Below are 24,576 nucleotides of genomic sequence, written 5' to 3'. Positions count from 1 at the left end.
AGATAACATTAAATGTAACTATGCTATTAGTGTCACAAAAAGACTCTCAGAAAGTAGTCATCTTCCAGCTAAACCCTTCTTCAAATCATTATTCAGATTGTTTTTTTTTTAAAAAAAACCCAACCCATATAGTCCACAAATATGACTTTGAAACACAACTGTATTTGCAAGGTAAAAATTTAGGTCTTAGAAATGAATTACTTAAAAAAAAAATCATATTATCCTTTATAACCACCAGTCTTCTGGCTAAAGAACCATAGGATTTCTCATTCTGTGGTTCTCTACTCAACAAACACAACTCTACTTTCATTATGACAACTTTAAATACTGTTTGTCTAATAATAAAACCTTATAGAGGAAATGAAGGAAATTATATTACATATTTTTTATTTTTCTACATTCTTTGTTTACATTCCTAATGATTTCCCCTTTCCCGGTTCCTCCCTCCCCATAACTCTTATAAGCCCTCTTCCCTCCCACCATTCACCAGTCAACCCCCTTGCACTTCTCTGTCCTGGTAATCTCCTACATTGTTGCATCAAGCCTTTCCAGGACCAGGGCCCTCTCCTTCCTTCTTCTTGGAAATCATTTGATATGTGAATTGTGTCTTGGGATTCAGAGCTTCTGGGCTAATATCCACTTATTAGTGACACATTATTCCATGTGTGTTCTTTTGTGATTGGGTTACCTCCCTTAGGATCGTATTTTCCAGTTCCAACTATTTGCCTAAGAATTTCATGAATTCATTGTTTTTAATTGCTGAGTATAATTCCATTGTGTAAATATATCACATGTTCTATATCCATTGCTCTGTTGAGAGATATCTGGGTACTTTCAAGTTTCTGGCTATTATAAATAGGGCTGCTATGAACATATAGCATGTATCCTTATGACACGCTGGGGAAACCTCTGTGTATATGCCCAGAAATGGTATATCAGGGTCCCCTTGAAGGGTCATGCCCAGTTTTCTGAGAAACCACCAGACTGATTTCCAGAGTGGTTGAATCTGCTTGCAATCCCAACAGTAGTGGAGGAGTATTCCTCTTTCTCCGCATCCTCACCAATGCCTGCTGTCTACTGAGTTTTTAATCTTAGCCATTCTGACTGGTGTGAGTTGAAATCTCAGGCTTGTTTTGATTTGCATATCCCTAATGACTAATGATGTTGAAAATTTCTTTTTTTTTACATTATTTTTTTTATTCGATATGTTTTTTATTTACATTTCAAATGATTTCCCCTTTCCTGGCCCCCCCACTCCCAGAAAGTCCCGTAAGCCCCCTTCTCTCCTCCTGTCCTCCCACCCACCCCTTCCCACTTCCCCGTTCTGGTTTTGCTGAATACTGCTTCACTGAGTCTTTCCAAAACAAGGGGCCACTCTTCCTTTCTTCTTGTACCTCATTTGATGTGTAGATTATGTTTTGGGTATTCCAGGTTTCTAGGTTAATATCCACTTATTAGTGAGTACATATCATGATTCACCTTTTGAGTCTGGGTTACCTCACTTAGTATGATGTTCTCTAGCTCCATCCATTTGCCTAAGAATTTCATGAATTCATTATTTCTAATGGCTGAATAGTACTCCATTGTGTAGATATACCACATTTTTTGCATCCACTCTTCTGTTGAGGGATACCTGGGTTCTTTCCAGCATCTGGCAATTATAAATAGGGCTGCGATGAACATAGTAGAGCATGTATCCTTATTACATGGTGGGGAATCCTCTGGGTATATGCCCAGGAGTGGTATAGCAGGATCTTCTGGAAGTGAGGTGCCCAGTTTTCAGAGGAACCGCCAGACTGATTTCCAGAGTGCTTCTCAGCCATTCTAAATCCTTCACGTGAAAACTCTTTGTTTAGCTCTGTACCCAATATTTTAATAGGGTTATTTGGCTCTCTGAAGCCTAACTTCTTTACTTTTTTTTAAATATTGGATATTAGCCCTCTGTCGTATGTAAGGTTTCTGAAAATATTTCCCAATTTTTTGGTTGCCGTTTTCTCCGATTGACAGTGTCCTTTGCCTTACAGAAACTTTGCAATTTTATGAGGTCCATTTGGTCAATTCTTGATCTTAGAGCATAAGCTATTGGTGATCTGTTCAGGATATTTTATCCTTGGCCCAGGTCCTCAAGGGTCTTCCCCAGTTTCTGTTCTATTAGTTTCAGTGAGTCTGGTTTTATATGGAGGTCCTTGATCCACTTGGACTTGAGCTTAGTATAAGGAGATAAGAATGGATCGATTTGCATTCTTCTGCATGCTGACCTCCAGTTGAACCAGCACCGTTTGATTAAAAGGCTATCTTTATTCCACTGGATGGCGTTAGCTCCTTTGTCAAAGATCAAGTGACCATAGCTGTGGGGGTTCATTTCTGGGTCTTCAGTTCTATTCCATTGATCTACCTGCCTGTCACCGTATCAATACCATGCATATTTTAACACTACTGCTCTGTAGTACTGCTTCAGGTAACGGATTCTGATTCCCCCAGAAGTTCTTTTACTGTTGAGAATAGTTTTAGCTATCCTGGGTTTTTTTGTTATTACAGATAAATTTGAGAATTGCTCTTTCTAACTCTATAAAGGACTGAGTTGGGGTTTTGATGGAGATTGCATTGATTCTGTGTATTGATTTTGGAAAGATGGCCATGTTTACTATATTAGTCATGGCAATCCAAGAGCATGGAAGATTTTTCCATTTTTTGAGGCCTTCTTCAATTTCCTTCTTCAGAGGCCTGAAGTTGACCTCCTCAAAACATAAAATAAACAGAAAGAGAAGCAGGAATTCTGAGTGTATGCATTCAGGGTCCAGTCATGACTCACTGAATTCAGGTTGAAGTCACCATCAGGAAGATCCAGTTCCAAGTACAGCAGCAGTCAACCTTCTATGAACCTTTCCTCTGAACTAGCTGCCTCAGTGACAGGTAACACACCGTTAGGGGTGGTAAAATCAAAGAGTAAGCTCATGGAGGCAGTATTTGGCATCCCAGACTAAAAGAACTTCCTTTCCATTTTTTGTGGTGGAGGAGATGTCCAAGTAGAGTTTCATTTAAAATGTTTTCTCTGTTCAAGACTTTTAAAAATGCTTTACCCAGGAGTGGTGATGCATACCTTTAATCCAAGCACTCCAGAGACTGCAAATTCAACGATAGCCTGCTCTACATAGAGATGTCTAAGCCCTCTACAACTGCCAGTAAAACCCTGACACCTGTTCTGGTTTGCCTGCTGTCTTAATTAGGGTTTTACTGCTGTGAACAGACACCATGACCATGGCAAGTCTTATAAGGCACAACATTTCATTGGGTCTGACTTACAAGTTCAGTATCATCAAAGTGGGAAAATGGCAGCATCCAGGCAGGCATGGTACAGGAGGAGTTGAGAGTTCTACATCTTTATCTGAAGGCTGCTAGCAGAAGACTCACTCCCAGGCAGCTAGGTTGAGGGAATTTAAGCCCATCAGACTATGACACACTCCCTCCAACAATGCTACACCTACTAATAGTGCCACTCCCTGGGCCAAGCACATACAAACCATCACATCCATATTATTTTAAAAATGGCACATATAAAACATTGAGTGCCACATTTTGTGTTGCAAGCAACACAATGGTGATATTGAGGAAACCAGCGGAACAGTACTTGCCCAGGCACTCTCTTTAACTGAAGATGAATTTGCTTACCCTGCAGCTCTGGTCCAACAGTAGTTATGGTGGCCCCCAAGCATCTGCCCAAACACTGGTGAACTTCTGTGTGTGAAGGTGGAACTGTCAGCAGCAAGGAAACAACCAGGGACAGAGTGGGTTCCAAGTACCCACGGTACATTGGGCCACTAGAATCCACTCTCAGGACAAGGAATGACGAGACCAAGTCTAAGATAAAACATAATTGCATTTTAGTTGGAGAAAACAATTCACTATACTGAATCAAGAATCCTAAATTGTTATATTCATGGAAATATGTTCAATATGTTTTGAGTTATGTTTTTGTCTGTGTAGCCCTGACTGTCCTGGAACTCACCCTTTAGACCAGGCTAGCCTCGAACTCTGATCTTGAGGACTGGGATTAATGGTGTGAGCCATCACTGCCTACCTGGAGTATGGGTTTTTAAAGTATGGAGATGAAACTGGGAGACATGGACTTGAAGATTTGTAGGCAGAAGTAAGGATCTGCATTAGCCAGAGTAACCTACATGTTCCAGGGAATGCCTGTTGTGAGTTGGGGACTGGAATAAAGCAATGAACTGGAGGAGAGGGAACTTAGGAGGAGAAGATCTGTATGATCAACTGGAGATGGAGTCAGTGGAGGGGTAGAGGGAGGCTGCAACAGATGGTTGCTACAGAGCTGGGGGTAAGACTGAGGGATTGGTTTTTGAAGAGCCAAGGGAGAGGTGAGGATCTGCAGTTAACCTACCACCTCCCCTGGTTGCAGTGCCTTTGTAAAAATATTAACTTGTGTTTCTTCTTTGTGTGTGTGTTGAATAAGTGCAGGGGCATGCAATTGTGTGTGTGTGCCTATGGAAGCTAAAGGCCCAAGTAGGTGCCCTCCTCTAATTTTTGAGAGGTCTCTCCCTGAGCCTGGAGCTCACTAATGTTCAGACTGATCAGTGAGCTCCTGGGATATACTTGACTTCTTCCATTTTCCCAGTGCTAGAGTAATAGACCATTTTTTTTCACTTTTTTTTATTGAGTATCTTCTTCATTTACATTGCCAATGGTAAAACCTTTCCCACTTTCCCCCTCCCAAAAGACCCCTCCCCAAAGATTCCCAAACCTCGTCCCACCCTCTGCCTCCATGTATATGCCCCTCTACCCGACACTCTCTCCCCTCCACCGCCCCCACCCTACACTGGCTTTTATGTGTGATGTGGGAGTTGAACTCTGGTCCTCATGCTTGCATAGCAACCACTTTATCCACTAAGCCAGCTTTAAGACTACATCTAGGCTTCATGATTTTAAGGATCCTATTTAAGAAAGCTCTGCATCCCGTGATTGCTGAGATTTCTCTTTCATCTAATTTATATTTTGTTTTGTTTTCTGTTGTCATTGTTTTTGTTTGTTCATTTGTTTTGAGATGGGATCTGGCCAGGAGCTTGCTATGTATACCAGGTTACCCTCAAACTTGTAGAGGTCAAACTCAGGGTCTTCTGCATGCTAATCAAGCCCTGGGCTATATTCTTAACCAAGGTTGTTGCTGGAAATAATAAAAACATTTGCCCTGCAAGCTCTCTGAGGAGGTGCTCTCCCCAACTGTCCTGCACCAGCAGGCTACAGTCCCACTCTGGTATTGGCACTGGTGGTTACAACATCATTGTCCCAGTAGGGTCCTATGAGTTCCTCTCAATTCCATGCAAATCCCACACATACCCCGGGTCACCAGCTCTCAATACCCAAATTACCAGGTAGAACAGGACTCTTTTGATTAATTACTCTGTCAAGATATATAGATATTAGAAACACTATTACAAGATGCCAATCCAGTAATAACAGAGCCAATTAATTATAGTACAAGTTTTATCCTAATTTCTAACCTTTAGATAATCTAACATGTGATTCCATGTTGGTACTCCGACCTACATAGGGCCTCACCACACAGGTCCATTCTTCTCCTCTAATATTCCTTGCTCTGCCCCCTTTTATCTTGTCCAATCACAGACCCTCTCTGCCCTGATGTAGCCTCATAGAAACGTTCCTGAAAGATTGAAGATTATAAAACTTGAAGATTATATTAAAGTACAGAAAGCCAGAGGCTTAGAACCAAAGATTTGTTTCAGAAGGATGAGAGGGGAGTATTTGAAAAGCTGTGGGTACAGAGAAGAGTTTGATTCCTGGCCCAGATATAAAATGTTTGATCAAAGACTCCCGTCTGGAACCAAACATTCCCACCCAAGATCATGCAGTAGTTCACAGACAGAAGACTGGGTACCTCAGTGGTTACCAGCTCATGACAAGATAAGACTAAACTCTCTGTGCTACTGTCGGTTTACCAGGGATGGCTTCACAGAAAAACCAATCCCCTTGAACCTTAGTTAGCAAGAATACAATTGTGGCTCATATAGTGTAGAATCTGTAGTTCACAAGCATCTCTGCTCAGGTCACACTACCATCGACCCTCAAGTCAGTCATAGACAAATGCACCAGAAGAGGAAAAGACATGTAAAAGAGGGCAGAGAAAGGCAGGAAGAACTGCCCAAACATGAGAGAAAATGGAGTTCTGAGGAAATAGATTTAATCAAACATAGGAGCATCCAAAGAAAGAAAGCAAAGGCAGAAACCTTACAAGATGGTACAGAAAATCTTAATAATCAAAAAGAGAAATAAAAATGAGATGTATCATCTAAGAAAGAGGACCGTAAGCATAGGAAGGAAACCAAGGACAGAGGAGGAGATGCTTTGGGACCAGTCTCTCCTTGGATTTTGAAGATCCCTAGATCTCCTCAGGCTCAAGTGAAATACCAGTCAAGAGTTTGCTTTCATTTGCATTCATATTCATCTCACTTGCATGCGTGGACATAGGTTCCAACTTCTGACAGAGTAAGAATGAAGTACTTAGTGGGCTTGCTTCCCACATGGAGATTACTTTTGTATTTTCTAAAAGATTAATAATTTTTCTTACATATGGTAGAATTTCCCTTTAACAGAGTGGCTCGGCTTTTATTGACCAAATTGCTGTGGTAGTGGAATTATTTTCCCTTGGGAGATCATTTATTTAAAATTGGAGGATTGACTGATGGCTTTTGTGGAATCTATTTCTTGGTTGGGTTTCTTTTAGTTTTGAGTCACATATTTTTATGCTCATTGGCTTTCTGTATGAAGCAACTTAGATTTCCCTTTTTTAGATCTAACTTGCAATTTATTTTCTGGGTTGGAAAGTGAAATAACATAATAATTTTTTCTGACATACAGTTTGAAAATTTTCAGAGACTCACGCAAAATCAGTTTATATTCTGAAAATGTTTATAATAAAGTATTTTTACTTCTGGGAAAAATAGTCTCTAAGTACTGGAGAGATTGCTCAGAGGTTAATAGCACTGGCTGCTCTTCCAGGGGTCCTAAGTTCAATTACCAACAACCACATGGTGGTTCATAACCATCTAGAATGACAGCTGGTGCCTTCTCTGGTCTGCAGGTATACATGTAATCAGAACACTGAATACATTATAAATAAATAAAAAAAAAACCCTTTTCCCTCCTAGTTTGTGCATTGAATTGTTTTTCCTTCTTTGGTTAAGTTTGCTTCTCTTGTTAAGACATCTTTCACTGAATCCTTATGTCCATGACTTTGAGTCCTCCTGAAGGGAGCAGGGAAGTAGAGCTTCCTGTTCCCTCCAGGTGCCTTCTTAATTGTCTCACACCCTAGGGTAAGTGCATCTCTGTTGCTCACTGTACAATGTCTCCAGTGTCCTTAATGGATTCATTTTCATATGTGTATTATTTAGGAGCAGGTTATTAAATTACTAACTATTTGAACATTTTTGTGTTTTGTTTTAGAATATCTTTTTGTTTTGCTTTGTTTTGTTTTGTTTTGCTTTGCTTTGTTCTGTTGAGACATGGTTTCTTTGTGTAACAGCCCCGACTGTCCTGGATTCACTTGTAGAACACGCTGGCCTCAAGAGATGCACTTGCCTCTGCCTCCAGAGCACTGGGATTAACATGCCAGTCTTGTTTAGAATAAATTATTACTGTTAATTTCTAACTTGATTCTGATAAGGTCAAAAAACCCATGGTGATATTCCTCCCTTCAGTGAACATTTAATATTTGAGAACCAAAATATTCTCTATTGTGAATTCACAACGTGAACTTGAGAAGAATGTATATCTTTAACACAGTATTTTGAAAAAGCTAATGTCCATGAGGTATTCTGTAAATGCTAAAGATTAATTATGTGATATAGATCATTTATTCTTCATTGAACTTTTGTCTTATTGTCCTGTCAGTTGCTGAGAAAGATAGCTATAGTATTTAAACTTATGGTTACACACTCATTGGCTTTTGGGGACAGGTTCATTGTTGACATTGAAGTCATTATCACCACCCAAACACTTTTAAGAACCTTTCTTTTGCATAGCACACTATGCTGAACATAATCCAACTGTTACCCCCATGGAGTCCTCCCTCAATAATAAAATTACAATCCAGGAGATGTATTGATAGGAATCATATAAATGTTGAGCCATTTCCTCATTGTGTTCCTATGTGCCTTGGTCCTACGATATGGGCTGGTTCTCCTCATGAGCTCCCCAAGAGAAGCTTTGACATATTACTCTTTTTCCATTGTGCCTTAACATCTTTATTCCTTCAGGGTATGCTGCTGTACATGTCACAAAGGGATCAGCCAGTCTAGCTTCTTTTTTTAAGATTAATGTAAATTGACTTTTTTATTAATATTCTATATTCTTTGTTTACATTCCAAATGCTTTCCCCTTTCCCATTTCCCCCCTCCCCATATGTCCCATAAGTCCTCTTCTCTCCACCCATTCTCCACTCATCCCCTTCCTTTTTCTCTATCCTGGTACTCCCATAAAATTCCGGATCAAGCCTTTCCAGGATCAGGGCCCTCTCCTTACTTCTTCATGGAAATAGTTTGTTATGCTATATCTGCAGTATTCACAGCTTTTGGGCTAATTAATATCCACTTATCAGTGATTGCATTCCATGTGTATTCTTTTGTGATTGGCTTACCTCACTTAAGATGATATTTTCCAGTTCCAACCATTTGCCCAAGAATTTCATGAATTCGTTGTTTTTAATTGCTGAGTAGTATTCGATTGTGTAAATACACCACATTTTCTGTATCCATTCCTCCACTGAAGGGACATCTAGGTTCTTTCCAGCTTCTGGCTATAAGGCTGCTATGAACATAGTGGAGCATGTGTCCTTGCTGCATGCTCGGGAATCCTCTGGGTATATACCCAGGAGTGGTATAACCAGGTCCTCCGGAAGTGTCATGCCTAGTTTTCGGAGGAGCTGCCAAACTGATTTCCAGAGTTTGTTGTACCATCTTACAATCCACAAGCAGTGGAGGAGTGTTCCTCTTTCTCCACATCCTCGCCAACACCTGCTGTCTCCTGAGTTTTTAACCTTAGTCATTCTGACTAGTATGAGGTGAAATCTCAGGGTTCTGTTGATTTGCATTTCCCTAATGACTAATGAGGTGATACAAAACTCCACCAGAGAACTCCTACAGCTGATAGGAGAAAAAAAAAACACGTCCTGCTGACATGCCCACCAGCCAGAGTGATGGAGGCCCTTCCTCATTTAAGGTTTCCTCTTCACACAGGATTCTAGCTTGTGTCAAGTTGACCACACCCAGCTAGACTTGTGGCTTTAGTTGTAGAAATATTTTTGATACTTTAATGGTCTTCACTCTTAATTTGAAACACCGTGTCCTATTCACTGGCCCCCCTCTGTCACATTTCCTTCATCCCTTTCTGTTCCCTAGAGCACATGACAGATAAGTGAGGTTGTCTTATACTTCACACAGTGACAGGCACAGTGGCACATCCTGTAATCCCAGCATCTGGGGGCAAAAGCAGGATCAGGAAGATCTACATAAGGTACATAGCTACATAAGGAATTCAAGGTCACTCTGGGTTACATGAGACCTTGTCCAAAAAATGAAAATAACAACTCATACCAAAACTTTATACCTATTATCCACTCTGGGAATGACAATAAATTTTATACCATTACCAAAATTCAGATTTCCTGATTTATCCCTGGGGAAGTTGTTTTTATTTTCCAAATCTAAAACCCAATCAAGGAGAACCTACCAAATGTAGTCTCTAGGTCTCTGCCTTCTTTCTTATCTTCACTCTTTTTCTTTTTTCCTTGTTTCTCAGGATACAGACAGTTAAAAAAAATCTAGGCAAATCTTTTTCCAGAATGTACCTCACATTTCCAGAATGTACAAAGGTGCTATGTTGTCTTTTCCTCATTTTCAGGTTTAAAGTTCCCCTGCCCCAGCATAGCCTAGTATGTCACATCAAGAGTCACCTGACAGGTGTGTCACCTTGGCGAGGCCAAAGGGGCATTCAGGAGTGGTGATGGCTGCTGTCTCTTCACATCCTGTCATCCAGTAATCCTTACTCACTGTATCCAAGTGTGCTGCTGATTTCCACTTGACTCAGTTTTTCCCACAGTGACTCTTAACTGGTGATTTTCTACTTGTAGCTCTCTTCCTCTTAAACATTCATTAACTGATCTTTTCCCCTAAAGAGCTTGTGATTGATTCCCCAATGCTACTGTATTTGTTTAATATCATTATGGACACACAAATTTTCTTTTGTTGTTAAATGTTTAGCTTTTTTTTTTTTGAGACAGGGTTTCTATATAGCAAGGCTGGAGTAGAACTATTATAAAGCCCAGACTAGCCTTGAACTCATAACCCGTCTCCTCAGGCTCCAGAATACTGGGATTACCAAAGAAGAGTTAAAAGAGTCTGTAAGGTCAAAGGGAGTTTAAACCAGGAAGGGCACGGAAGTACCAACATGGCTCCAGACATGGGCTCAACAAACAGCAAAATGCCTAGTGTCCATCAGAACTCAAGGCAGGGTTTGTACACAGGGACTAAATCTTAGTGTTCCAAGAACTAACTTTGTATATAGAATCTATTAGAAATCACTCCCTTCATAGGAGAGGGAAGAATTGAGTCTCTGTTTAGCTGGTGACTGAAGGTTACAGAATGGGAGACACAGAAGATTCGCTCTGTTTATAGAGTTCCAAGACTCTATGGTGATGTGAAGTGGAAACCTCCGGTTTATTTAGAAAGCCAGTTTTGTCAAATGATGTTTCCTGAGGCACACAGGTGCAAGGATGTCTTGCAAAAGCAGACACGTGAAAGGACCCATGATGGAGTATAAATATGACCCATAGAGCGATGGAGAGGAGCACTGAGCACTGGGCATTGAGATTTGCTCTGCCTCACTGTTCTTCGCTAACGATATGCATATATTGCTTTGCCTTCCATAGTGTCTTAGTCAGGGTTTCTATTCCTGCACAAATACCATGAACAAGAAGCAAGTTAGGAAAGAAAGGGTTTATTCAGCTTACACTTCCATGCTGCTGTTTATCACCAAAGGAAGTCAGGACTGTAATTCAAGCAGGTAAGGAAGCAGGAGCTGATGCAGAGGCCATGGAGGGATGTTTCTTACTGGCTTGCTTCCCCTGGCTTGCTCAGCCTGCTGTCTTATAGAACCCAAGACTACCAGTCAAGGAAGGACACCACCCACAAGGGGCCCTCCCCAGTTCATCACTAATTGAGAAAATGTCCCACAGCTGGATCCCCTGCAGGCATTTCTTCAACTGAAGCTCCTCTCTCTGTGATAACTCCAAACTGTGTCAAGTTGAAACACAAAACCAGCCAGTACAATTGATCCTTTGTCAACTTGACACACAAACACATCACTATTAAACCTCAACCTTTACTTTTTAATTCATCCCCAAGACCTAAATAACGTTAAAAGTCTGACAGTCTTTACATATTAAAAGTTCAATCCCTTTAAAACATCCAAACTTTTTTTGTGGAGTAGGGGTCTTCTTTTCATTTTTTATTGAATATATTCTTCATTTACATTTCAAATGTTATATGCTTTCCCAGTTTCCCTGTTCCCAGAAAACCCCAACCCATCCTCTCACACCCTGCCTCCAAGAATATGCCCTTCTACCCAGCCCACTGCCACCTACCCCCTTCAACCTCAATTTCCTCACACTGGGTAATCTATGGAGCCTCATAGGACCAAGGACATCTCCTCCCTCTGATGCTCAACAAGGAGTTCCTCTGCCTCATTTTTGGCTGGAACCATGTGTACACCTTGGTTGATGGCTTAATCTCTAGGAGTTACGGGATGTCTGGTTGGTAGACATTATCATTCTTCTCATGAGGCTGCAAACCACTTCAGCTCCTCCAGTCCTCACTCCAACTCCTACATTGGGGACCCCACACTCAGTCCAGTGGTTGGCTGTAGCATTTGCCCCTGTATCTGTAAGGCTCTGGAAGGGCCTCTGTGGAGACAACCATAACAGCCTCCTTTCAGTACTTCTTGCCATCCATAATAGTGTTGGGGTTTGGTGACTTTATAGGATGAACCGCCAGGTAGAACAGTGTCTGGGTGGTCTTTCCTTCAGTCTCTGTTGCACTCTTTGTCTCCATAATTGCTCCTGTGAGTATTTTGTTCCCTTTCTCAGAAATACCAAAGCACCCCCACTTTGGCATTTCTTTTTCTTGAGCTTCTTGTGGTCTTTGTAATTTCTTTATTTTGAGCTTCCTGGGCTAACTTCCACTTATCAGTGATTACAAACCATGAGTGTCTTTTTTGTGATTGGGTTGCCTCACTCAGGATGACACTATCTAGTTCCATTCATTTCCCTAAGAATTTCATGAATCCATTGTTTTTAATAGCTGAATAGTACTGCATTGTTTAGATATACAACATTTTCTGTATTCATTCCTCTGTTGAAGGATATCTGTGTTCTTTCCAGCTTCTAGCTATTATAAATAAGGCTGCTATGAACATAATGGAACATGTGTACTTATTACATGTTGGAGCATCTTCTGGATATATGCCCAGGAGTGGTATAGCTGGGTCCTCAGGTAGTGCTATGTCTAATTTTCTGAAGAACTGCCAAAGTGATTTCCAGCGTGGTTTTACCAGCTTGCAATCCCTCCAGCAATGGAAAAAGTGTTCCTCTTTCTCCATATCCTTGCCAGCACCCACTGTCCCCTGAGATTTTTATCTTAGCCATTCTGACTGGAATGAAGTGAAATCTCAGGGTTGTTTTGATTTCCATTTCCCTGATAACTAAGGATGTTGAACATCTCTTTAGGTGCTTCACAGCCATTCAAGTTTCTTCAGTTGAGAATTCTCTGTTTAGCTTGGTATCCAATGTTAAAATAGGGTTATTTGTCTTTCTGGAGTCTAACGTCTTGAGTTCTGTATATACCTCGGATATTAGCCCTCTATTGGGTGCAGGATTGGTAAATATCTTTTCCCAGTCTGTTGGTTGCCATTTTGTCCTATTGACAGTGGCCTTTGCCTTGTAGAGGCTTTGCAGTTTTATGAGGTCCCATTTGTTGATTCTTGTTCTTAGGGCATAAGTCATTGGTGTTCTATTCAGGAAATTTTCCCCTGTGCCCACATGTTCAAGGCTCTTCCCCATTTTCTCCTCTATAAGCTTCAGGGTATCTGGTTTTATGTGAAGGTCCTTAATCCACTTGGACTTGAGCTTTGTACAAGGAGATAAGAATAGTTCAATTTGCATTTTTCTATATGTTGACTTCCAGTCAATCCAGCACCATTTGTTAAAAATGCTGTCTTTTTAACACTGGATGGTTTTAGCTCCTTTGTCAAGGATCATATGACCGTAGGTATGTGAGTTCATTTCTGATCTATTCCATTCATCTTCCTTCCTGACTCTGTACAAATACCATACAGTTTTTTTTTTATCACTATTGCTCTATAGAAGAGCTTGAGGTCAGGGATGGTGATTCTCCCAGGAGATCTTTTCTTGTGGAGAATAGTTTTTGCTATCCTGGGTTTCTTGTTATTATGGATAAATTTGAGAATTGATCTTTCTAGATCTATGAAAAATTGATTTGGGATTTGATGGGAATTGAATTGAATCTGTAGATTGCTTTTGGCAAGATGTCAATTTTACTATATTAACCCTGCCAATCCATGAGCATGGTAGATCTTTCCATCTTTTGAGATCTTCAATTTCTTTCTTTAGAGGCTTAAAGTTCTTGTCATACAGATCTTTTACTTGCTTGGTTAGAGTCAGATCAAGGTATGTAATATTATTTGTGACTATTGTGAAGGGTGTCATTCCCCTAATTTCTTTCTCAGCTTGTTTATTCTTTGAGTAGAGGAAGGCTACTAATTTGCTTGAGTTAATTTTATATCAAGCTGGCAAAGCCTGCCCGGAGGAAGTGATCTTCCAGCAGGCTGTCACTTTTGAGCACAGAGGTGAGATATCCACCTTCTCTCTGGAGGGGCTCAGTTAGGAGCACACAGGGCCTAAGATCAGTGGAGCATCTGGGGCGGAAGTCTTCCCGCCACCATTTGCACCAGGGAGCCGGGAGATTCCACAGACTTCTGTGATCAGTGGACCAGCTGGGACAGAAGTCTTCCTACCACCATTTGCACCAGGGAGCCAGGAGACTCCACAGCCTTCTGTGCATAGCCCACCAGGAGAGAAAGGTCTCCTAGCATTGCTTTCACATTTGAGCACAGAGGAGTAAGGACACAGGCTTACAGGCCCACAGGAGTAACAAACTCCAGCCAGAGACAAGAATACCAACTAGCACCAGATGGCGAAAGGCAAGCACAAGAATCCTACTAACAGAAACCAAGGCCACACGGCAACATCAGAATTCAGTTCTTCCACCACAGCAAGTCCCATATACCCCAACACACCAGAAAAGCAAGAGTTGGATTTAAAATCGTATTTCATGATGCTGATGGAGGACTTCAAGAAAGACTTAAAAAACTCCCTTAAAGAAATACTGGAGAACATTGGTTAACAAGTAAAAGCCCTTAAAGAGGAAACACAAAAATCCCTTAAACAATTACAGGAAAACACAAACAATCAAGTGAAGGAACTGAACAAAACCATTCAAGGATCTAAAAGTAGAAGTAGAAACAATAAAGAAATCACAAAGTGAGACATCTCTGGAGATAGAAAACCTTGGAAAGAATCCAGGAGTCATAGATGCAAGCATCAAAAACAGAATACAAGAGATAGAATGAAGAACCTCAGGTGCTGAAGATACCATAAAAACATTGACTCAACAGTCAAAGAAAGTGCAAAATGCATAAAGCTGCTAACTCAAAACATCCAGGAACTCCAGGACACAATGACAAGACCAAACCGAAGGATTATAGATATAGATGAGAGCAAGGATTTACATCTTAAAGGCCCAGTAACTATCTTCAACAAAATTGTAGAAGAAAACTTCCCTAACCTAGAAAAAGAGATGCCCATGAACATAGAAGAAGCCTTCAGAAGTCCAAACAGACTGAACCAGAACAGAAAGTCCTCCTATTACATAATAATCAAAACACCAAATTCACTAAACAAAGAAAGAATATTAAAAGCAGTAAGGGAAAAAGGGCAAGTAACATATAAAGACAGACCTATCAGAATTACACCAGACTTCTCATCAGAGACAATGAAAGCTAGAAGATCCTGGGAAAACCTCATACAGACCCTAAGAGAACACAAATGCCAGCCCAGGCTACTATACCAGCAAAACTCTCAATCATCATAGATGGAGAAACCAAAATATTCCATGATAAAACCAAATTTGTACAATATCTGTCCACAAATTCAGCCCTACAAAGGATAATTGATGAAAAATGCCAAAACAAGGAGGGAAACTACACCCTAGAAAAAGCAAGAAAGTAATCTTCTTCCAACAAACCCAAAAGAAGATACCCACACAAACATAAAAATAACATCAAAAATAACAGGAAGCAACAATCACCATGATTAAGGTGTGTAGGGATGGTTCAATAGAGAGAAATCCATCAATGTAATTCAATACATAAACAAACTTAAGGAAAAAAAACACATGGCCATTTTGTTAGATGCTGAAAAAGCTTTTGACAAAATTCGGCATCCCTTCATGATAAAAGTCTTGGAGAGATCGGGAATCCAGGCTCATACCTAAACATAGTGAAAGCAATATACTGCAAACCGGTAGCCAACATCAAACTAAATGGAGAGAAACTTGAGTCAATCCCACTAAAATCGGGGACCAGACAAGGCTGCCCACTCTCTCCTTATCTATTCAGTATAGTATTTGAAGTCCTAGCCAAAGCAACCAGGCAGCAAAAAGAGGTCAAAGGTATACAAATTTGAAAGGAAGAAGTTAAAATATCACTATTTGCAGATGATATGATAGTATACTTAAGCGACCCCAAGACTTCTACCAGAGAACTCCTAAAGCTGGTAACAAAACTTCAGCAAAGTGGCTGGATATAAATTTAACTCAAGCAAATCAGTAGCCTTCTTCTACTCAAAGGATAAACAAGATGAGAAAGAAATTAAGAAAATGACACCCTTCATAATAGTCCCAAATAATATTTCATATCTAGGTGTGACCCTGACGAAGCAAGTGAAGGGTCTATAGGACAAGAAATTTAAGCCTCTGAATAAAGAAATTGAAGAAAGTCTCAGAAGATGGAAAGATCTCCCATGTTCATGGACTGGCAGGATCAATATAGTAAAAATGGCCATCTTGCCAAAAGCAATCTACAGATTCAATCTCCATCAAAATTCCAAATCAATTCTTCATAGATCTAGAAAGAGCAATTCTCAAATTCATCTGGAATTACAAAAAACCCAGGATGGCAAAAACTATTCTCCACAACAAAGGATATTTTGGGAGAATCCCCATCCCTGACCTCAAGCTCTACTACAGAGTGATATTGATTTAAAAAAAAAAACTGTTTGGTATTAGTATGCAGACAGGCAGGAAGATCAATGGAATAGAATTGAAGACTAAGAAAAGAACCCACACATGTACAGTCACTTGATTTTTGACAAAGGAACTAAAAACATCCAGTGGAAAAAAGAGCATTTTTAACAAATGGTGCTGGATCAACTGGATATTTGCATGCAGAAAAATCTGCATGCAAATCGACCCATTCTTATCTCCTTGTACAAAACTCCAAGTCCAAGTAGATCAAGGATCTACACATAAAAACAGAAACACTGAAGCATATAAAGGAGAAAGTGTGGAAGAATCTTGAACACATGGGCACAGGGCAAAAGTTCCTGAACAGAACACCATGGCTTATATTCTAAGAACAAGAATCAAATAGGACCTCATAAAACTGCAAAGCTTCTGTAAGGCAAAGGACACAGTCAATAGGACAAAACGGCAAAGAACAAATTGGGAAAACATCTTTATTAACCCTACATCAGATAGAGGGCTAATATCCAATGTATACAAAGAACTCAATAAGTTAGTCTCCAGAGAGTCAAATAACACTATTAAAAAATGGGGTACAGAGCTAAACAGGGAATTCTCAACTGAGGAAACTCAAATGGCTCTAAAGCACCTAAAGAAATGTTCAGCATCCTTAGTTATCAGAGAAATGCAAATCAAAACAACACTGAGATTCCACCTTACACTAGTCAGAATGGCTAAGATGAAAAACTCAGGGGACAGCAGATGCTGGAGAGGATGTGGGGAAAGAGGAACACTTGTCCATTGTTGGTGGGATTGCAAGCTGGTAAAACCACTCTGGAAATCAGTTTGGCGATTCCTCAGAAAATTAGACATAGTACTACCTGTGGAGCCAGCTATACCACTCCTGGGCATATACCCAGAAGATGCTCCTACATGTAATAATGAGACATGCTCCACTATGTTCATAGCTGCCTTATTTATAATAGCCGGAAGCTGGAAAGAACACAGATGTCCATCAACAGAGGAATGGATACTGAAACTGTGGTATATATACACAATGGAGTACTATTCAGCTATTAAAAACAATGAACTCATGAAATTCTAAGGCAAATGGATGGAACTAGAAAGTGTCATCCTGAGTGAGGTAATCCAGTCAAAAAAGAATGTTCATGGTATGCACTTACTAATAAGTGGATGCTAGTCCAAAAGCTCAAAATAAACAATTTTTTTTCCTACCATTTGCAGGGGGTGGGGTGGGGGTGAGGGTAGGGGCTGGGTGCGGGAAGGGGGTGCGGACAGAGAGAGGAGTTCCAGGCTAACCTAGTATATGTGAGTTCCTGAACAGCCAGGGCTACACAGAAAACAACAAAACAGAATAAAACCAAACTCGGAATACTATAAAAGATAAAGGCTAGGAAAATGTCCCAACGAAACATGAGAATAACACAGAGAAAAAGGCATTCTTAGGACAACTTCTGAAATTTACATTTGAACAACAATAACACTGCATCAATGCTAAATTCCTAAGTTTGGCAATTCTTTTGTGGGTATTTAAGGAATTTCTCTGTTCTTAGGATACCTATGAAGTATTCAGGAGTAAAACCTCACAAAGATGTCGGCATATTCTCAAATGGCTCAGTAGAGTTAATTAAGATGAGGAATAGTAGTGATATATTAATTTCACGAGGGTCCAATGGAGTGGGAGGCAGTATCTAGGACAATACTGGACAATACTGAAGTCCACAAATCTATTCTCCACCTTCTCATTAAAGTTTGAAATTCTTTTAAAATCAAATGTTCTAAAAATGAAGAAAAGTATTGCAACAGTTTTAAAGGACTCATTGCTCCCAGAAGGATTTCTGAGTGAACGTACACACAACTTTTAAGTACAGATCCTCAATTCTTTAAATAAGAAACATTCCAGGCTGGAAATGCTCTCCATAGCGAGCCTGCCCTCACTGTCTAAGGACTGGGATTAGATATGAGCCTTGATGCCTGGCTGTGAAAGGTTTCAAAAACAAGGTGGCAGACTTTTCCTTCTTACTCTGTTTTCACAGCAATGATATTTTCTTTAAAAAGAAAATACAATTTAAGTAGGAAAAGATAAAAACTATGAAAAAGTACTTTCCCTGAATTAAAAATGAATATCAAAATGGTTATATTCACCAGTACAAGGACAATACAAATTGATGTATGGAGATTAGATTAGCAGAAGTTGCTGATGGAATCATAAATTCATAAAGACACAGTGGACATCAATTTGGCATTATCTAATGAAAGTGGTATTGAAATATGTATTCTCAGTCCTCATATGTGCCATTAAAAACATGAGGAATCTTTAAGGATGTTTATCACAACTATCTTTATAATTGTGGAAAATTAGAAATTAAAAAAAAATACTCATTGACAGGTAACAAGTAACTGGAAAATTGATTGAAAAAATAAAAGAATGAGATTTTACTAATATAAATTTACTTAAGTAAATTAAAACATAAACAAATACCATATATTTCATAATTATTTTTCTCAGTCAATATATGCATGAACATATACATATATATTTGCTAACTAATACATATTAACATAAGAAATTCCTTATTTCTATATATAAGCATAAGATAAAATATTTCAATATCAAAACTGTAGTTTTATTTGGGGATATGTCAGAATACAGTCATAAATATTTAGTCTCCTCTTTTATTACTTTTTCTCTGGAGATAGGGCCTCATTACATTGGCTCTGGCTGGCCTGGAACTCACTATGTAGATTTGGGTGGCTTTGAGCTCACAAAGAACCACCTGCCCTGCTTCTTATAGGGCAGCAGGATGCCCTCTTCTGGTCTCTGTGGGCCCCAGGCATGCATGTGGCAAAACAGCCATACACATAAAAGAACCAATTCCAAACCCTGGGGAACAAACAAGGTTGCTGCTTCCAGTACTTACTCAAGAGCGCTTCTCTTTTCCTGTCCATAGTCCTGAGCAGCCCTGATAATCTGCTGCACAACTCCAGTGACCAGCAGATGGATAGCAGGTGGGTTCCAGGTCAGTAACAGGTGGTGCAGGATACTTAGCAGCTCAACACCAATCAGCTGTTATAATTAATATAAATACACTTAGTTAATTTCAATTACAAATGGGAGATGTGTATTATTAAAACCTAAGAAAATACACATGCAATAATGATTTTATAACTAAAATTTAATATATAGGCTAGATTACAAGAATGAGAGGTCATACTTTCTCCTATAAGATATTCATGCAACATACAGTATTTAAATTTTAAATGTTTTATATGCAGAGATTATTATTCTCCTACTGGAATAAAACACCTAAGCTATTGGTGTTGCGAGAATTCAATGTCACTGAAGTTCCTAATTACCCACCTAAGCTGAGGAATTGGTGTGTTTTCACTTTAACAACTATTACAAACTGTAATCTTTTTTTTTAAGATTTATTTATTTATTTTATTTATGTGAGTACATTGTTGCTCTCTTCAGACACACCAGGAGAGGGCATCAGATCCTAATGCAGATGGTTGTGAGCCACCATGTGGTTGCTGGGAATAGAACTCAGGACCTCTGGAAGAGCAGTCAGTACTCTTAACCACTGAGCCATCTCTCCAGCTCGCACAAACTGTAATTTTAAGTCTTTAAAATTTTCTTCATGTAACTGATACAATGAGCTTGCCATAAATTAAGAAACAGAAGAGAAAATTAATTCAGTCAGAACTGTCCTCTCTTCTCTTAACACAGGAACGCCCCTAAACAGCTTGGGGCACTGCTCAGTCAGAAAGTGCTGGTTCAGCATACATGAGGCTCTAGAGCCAATTCCCTCAATTGCAAAGAAATTCACAATCAAAATACATCCCTGGCTGTTCCTTGTTCTTCATGTTCTTCACGGATCCTAGCAGGCTTCCAGGGACTGAGAGACCAGTGCCTCTCCTGTCAAGCTACTCTCCTCGGTAACTGAATGTTCTAGACTTTCTTACTTAAAGCCCCTGCAGGCCTCCTCTGCCCTTGCTGCAGTCCCGAATCTGTCTGTACTTTCTTCCCTTCCATGTCCCTGCCTCTCCCAGAGTATCCCTTGCCCCTGAGAGCTGCTGGCTTTTGCCCTACTCCCTCTTTTGCCCTCTCTGGTCCCCACTGCCCATCTAGTTCTCGATTTTTGACCCTTAACTGCTGTTTATCCTAGGTTCCCAATATGATCCTCTATTCACCTTCGTTCAAGTTTTCTAGACTACTATTCTCTGGAGGATTAGATAGAGAGCCTCATAGCTGGTCTCCGTGCTGCCTTCTCATACCTCATAAACCAACCTCTTCAAGGCTAACTGTATAATCCTTCTGTGTCTGTCACTCTCAGTCATCTATCTATCTACTTTTCTATCTATATGTGCTGATGCTCTTTGAGTTACGTCCAAACAAAATTAATCATCCTTCTATTTAAACATTGTTAATCATTTCCTTTAGCTTTCAGTATGGAGTCCAAATTCCTTTGTTTGTAAAGAAAGCTTCACGTTTGGCCTTCCCAGCCTTGCCCAGCCCCACCCATGATGTCTATCTGCCTTACATCAGTGACAGTAAATGACTATACACCCTTGAACTTGCCATGCACTCCTGGATCTGGTTTTTGTATTTGTGTTGCTCTTTCTCAGAAGGAAACTTGTCCCTTGGCAGTTCCTCTCTAAGATCCCATTCGACTACCTCTCTGTGAGAAGGTGTCCTTTGCCTGTACATACATCACAGTGCTGTGGTCCTGGGGCCTGACCCCCATACTCACTACTCCCGATCTAAGATGGTAAAGCCATGGTGTGTAGCTGCAGTCTAGCTCTGTGTAGTCATCCAAGAGATAAGAGAGACAGAACCCCTTTTGTTGGTATTAGTTACACAATCTTGTTAGCAATATACAATGTTTATTTCCAGTGTGAGAAATTTATTCCGAGATAGATGCAATTAAAACACAGCATACAATTATCCATTATACAAATACACTGTACCTGATCTTCTGTAATGTGGAATCATGCATAAGGAGAAGCCAATAAGGGGTGTAAGGCCTGCAGGCATGCTGTAGCATGTTGAATGGGCTCCTCTGGTCGATGGGAACAAAGAAACTGTATACTCACACCTGGAATGCACAAAGTAAAACCATGACTTTTCAACACAAAACACTTGTGTTGCTTTGATATAATATTTTTCTCTATTTTTCCCAGATTACTATATATCTATTATTACCACGAAGTTAAAAAATGTTTTCTAGGCTACACAGACAAACACAATATGGGGTTGTAGTGAGTGCTTCAATTCATTTAATATTTAAATTAGGCATGTTATGAACATAATCACTTGTCAATTTCTAGAATTAAAAAATATATAGTATATTAACCAGGCAGTGGTGATGTTCACCTTTAATCCCAGCACTTAGGAGGCAGAGACAAGTGTATCTCTGAGTTTGAGGCCAGCCTGGTCTACAAAATAAAGACATTCAAAGGTACACATTGAGACTTTATCTCAAAAAAAATTTATACTACATTAAGAATAAATTTATAACTAGTTTTTAGTTTCATTAAAGAGTTGTCTAACAATATCATATACATATGTTTTTTAAGATATAATGATGTGTGTGTGTGTGTGTGTGTGTGTACGTGTGTGTGTGTGTGTATGTGTGTGTGTGGTTTGTTCCTGTGAGTGTGCATGCCTGCAGAGTCCAGAGGACAGTGTCAGAGCCACTGGAGCTGGAGTTAGAGCAGTTGGGAACCCACCTGAGGGGTGCTAGAATTGAACTTAGGTCCTCTCTAAAAGCAGTAAGTGCTCTTAACCACTGAGCCATCCATCTCCCATACAAGGTTTATAAATGCCCAGCTACATACAAGGCTTGTCCAAACAAGTGCTCACAGTGTACAAGGCCAAGACTCTGGTGTTTTTCATATTTTCAACTGTGAGATCTACTTACAAAATTCACTAATTACACCTACTAGTTGTCTTACTTTGCACTTTCAGAAAATATGAGATGACAAATTCCCTACAGAATATGTAAATACATAACTAAGAACAATTATAAATTAAAAATTAAAAATTATTGAAAACCAAATAATAAAATGTTTTTTTTCTCCATTGGACAATAAAGGCCAATACAAAGAAAGCATGTTGAATAAAAAACCGTATATTTTTTCCTTGAAATTCAATATTGTTCTGTGAGTGAACATAATGGCTGAGCTTTTAGAGTAGTTCTAGATAATTTGTAGACAGAAATTCATCTATTTGATAAGTGGAGCTGAAGGTCCTTGTACTACTCTTTCTCTGAAGTGTGCTACACAAGGTTTTACACAGCATTGCAATGAGAGCTCCAAGCTCTGCAGTGGCAGGGCCTGGAGTGCATCACAGTGAGCCCACCTAGGGTCAGGTGCATTCTGTCCTTGTTAACTTCTGGCAAGGCTTCCGCACTAGCCATTGCTCCTGGATCCTCGTTTAAACTGACCGCTAGGGAGGATTCTGTATACCAGACACAGTTGTTGCTTCTGTGCACTCTTGACATATAAATCCTGTGCTGTTTAATCAGAGTGCCACTGCATGGAGAATTGGGGCCCAGGAGTTCCTGTAGTGAAGTCTTGCTATATCAATGGTCTTGGGAGTATGAAATGCTCCCTCTGTGAAAAAAAAAAAAAACAACAAATCAAGTAAAAACATACTTTCTATCTTAGGGTTTCTATTCCTGCACAAACATCATGACCAAGAAGCAAGTGGGGAGGAAAGGACTTATTTAGCTTACACTTCCACATTGCTGTTCATTACTAAAGGAAGTCAGGACTGGAACTCAAGCAGGTCAGGAAGGAGAAGCTGATGCAGAGGCCATAGAGGGATGGTACTTACTGGCTTGCTTCCACTGGCTTGCTCAGTTTGCTTTCTTATAGAACCCAAGACTACCAGCCCAGGGATTGCAACACCCACAGTGGGCCCTCCCCTCTGATCACTAATTGAGAAAATGACTTACAGCTAGATCTCAAGGAGGCATCTCCTCAACTGAAGCTCCTCTCTCTGTGATAATTCGGAAGAGCCTGAGCAGATGTTATACAGACCCTAAGGGAACACAAATGACAACCCAGGCTGCTATTTCCAGAAAATCTCTCAATTATCATAGATCAAGAAACCAAGGTATTTCATGACAAAACAAATTTACATGGTATCTTTCCACAAATCCAGCCCTTCGAAGGATAATGAATGGAAAACACCAATAAAAGGAGAGAAAGTACACACTAGAAAAAGTAAGAAATTAATCTTGTTTCAACAAACCCAAAACAAGATAACCACACAAACATACAAATTAAGTCAAAAATAGCAGGAAGCAACACTCACTATTCCTTAATATCTCTTAACATCAATGGACTCATTACCCCAAGAAAAAGACATACCCTAATAGACTGGATACTATAAACAAGACCCAACATTTTGATGCACACAGGAAACACATCTCAGTGTCAAAGACAAACACTAGCTCAGAGTAAAAGGCTGGAAAACAGTTTTACAAGCAAATGGTCCCAGGAAAAAAGCTGGAGTACACATTCTAAATCCAATAAAATAGATTTGCAACCAAAAGTCATCAAAAAAAAAAAAAAGACACAGAAGGACACTTTATACTCATCAAAGGAAAAATCTACCAGGAAGAACTCTCAATTCTGAACATCTATCCTCCAAATACAAGGGCACCCACATTCCTAAAGTTTACTAAAGCTTAAAGCACACATCGTTCCCCACACAAAACTGTGCCTGACTTAAACACAGCACTCTCATCAATAGACAGATCAAGGAAACACAAACTAAACTGAGGCATAGTGAAACTAACAGACGTTTTGGACCAAATGGATTTAATAGATATCTATAGAACATCTCATCCTAAATCAAAAGAATATACCTTTTTCTCAGCACCTCATTGGACCTTCTCCAAAGTTGACCATATAATTGGTCACAAAACAGACCTCAACAGATATAAGAAGATCGGAACTGGGTGGCCGTACAGCAGTGGCTGGTCCAGCTGAAGGGCCATCAACAATGAAACCAAGGTGACACAGGGTCCAGTTAGGCCCTGCGCCCACGACCACTGACCTTCGCTGGCCAGCCAGGCTGCAAGCAGCAGCGGATTTATGGTGCCTTTCACCGCACAGAAGCCATTTCAGAACTCTGCCT

At 39.9% G+C, this 24,576-nt stretch overlaps 1 protein-coding gene and 1 pseudogene across 1 annotated transcript in view; one reads left to right on the top strand and one right to left on the bottom strand.

Moving 5' to 3' along the window:
- LOC127687599 (HEAT repeat-containing protein 5B-like) overlaps positions 1-24,576 on the bottom strand; it is an 80,763-nt gene that overhangs the window by 19,515 nt on the left and 36,672 nt on the right.
- On the top strand, positions 4,316-6,406 carry LOC127687748 (lysine-rich coiled-coil protein 1-like; annotated as a pseudogene).

Source organism: Apodemus sylvaticus, chromosome 6 (assembly GCF_947179515.1).
Source record: "Apodemus sylvaticus chromosome 6, mApoSyl1.1, whole genome shotgun sequence".
Lineage (NCBI taxonomy): Eukaryota > Metazoa > Chordata > Mammalia > Rodentia > Muridae > Apodemus > Apodemus sylvaticus.
The sequence above is the reverse complement of the archived record's forward strand: the minus strand, read 5'-3'. Positions and strand labels throughout refer to the sequence as shown.